Raw genomic sequence first — 981 nt, forward strand, 5'->3', positions numbered from 1 at the left:
CTCTGATGCTGCTTGGCCTGCTCTGTTCATCCAGCTCTACACCTTGTTATCTCAGATTCTCCAGCATCTGCAGTTCCTACTATCTCTGAAGCAAGATTTTGGGTTTTGGTGGGGTCTCCAACAGCAGGCTCCTCACCCAGCACTATGTCAGCTGGCTGTTTATAGAGACCCTTCAACTCAAATGGAACTGCAGCTTGCAGTTTGAGTAATTGAGAGAGAAAGAGAGAGAGTGAGAGAGAATGGGGGGGGCAGGGAAATGTTTAAGAAATTTAAGACCTTGAGCCACAGCTGTGACCAGGTGGGGAGGTGTAGTGATTGTAACAAGGTCAGCAAGTGGACCTCATAGAATATGAGTTCCCTGATGGGGGCTGTTAACCTGGTTCAACCAGGGAGCCCTGACTGACAGATAAGAACAGGACGATCACTCAGACAGCCAGCTTTGAGGGCGCTGAACCAGTGTCAAGTACTATGCACATGTAAAGGATGGGTGACTTGGTGACAGAATACCGGCCTCTCTGGCAGGATACCGGCCTCTCTGGAATTATTTCAGGAGGCAGGGCATAAAATCTGGCTCATGTCCTGGGTCCCTATTCTGTTGTCCAGAGACTGTCTCCAGGTTGCTGCCTGAATTTTGCGGGATGCCAGCCAGAAAACACAAGTTGACCCCCTTTAATGGCCCTCACAGTAGGTCGTAACTCACTCTTATTGTCCCCGATTATGGGCCACACAGTAGGTCTTAACTCACCCTTATTGTCCCTGATTATGGGCCTCACAGTAGGTCTTAACTCACCCTTATTGTCCCTGATTAAGGGCCTCACAGTAGGCCTTAACTCACCCTTATTGTCCCTGATTATGGGCCGCACAGTAGGCCTTAACTCACCCTTATTGTCCCTGATTATGGGCCTCACAGTAGGCCTTAACTCACCTTTATTGTCCCTGATTATGGGCCTCACAGTCGGCCTTAACTCACCCTTAATGCCC

General features: G+C 49.5%; 1 protein-coding gene across 1 annotated transcript in view; it reads right to left on the reverse strand.

The window, feature by feature from the left end:
- LOC109925183 (transducin-like enhancer protein 1) overlaps positions 1 to 981 on the reverse strand; it is an 88,928-nt gene that overhangs the window by 36,884 nt on the left and 51,063 nt on the right. The window lies entirely within an intron of this gene.

This window comes from Rhincodon typus, chromosome 29 (genome assembly GCF_021869965.1).
Source record: "Rhincodon typus isolate 14 chromosome 29, sRhiTyp1.1, whole genome shotgun sequence".
NCBI classification, from domain to species: Eukaryota; Metazoa; Chordata; class Chondrichthyes; order Orectolobiformes; family Rhincodontidae; genus Rhincodon; species Rhincodon typus.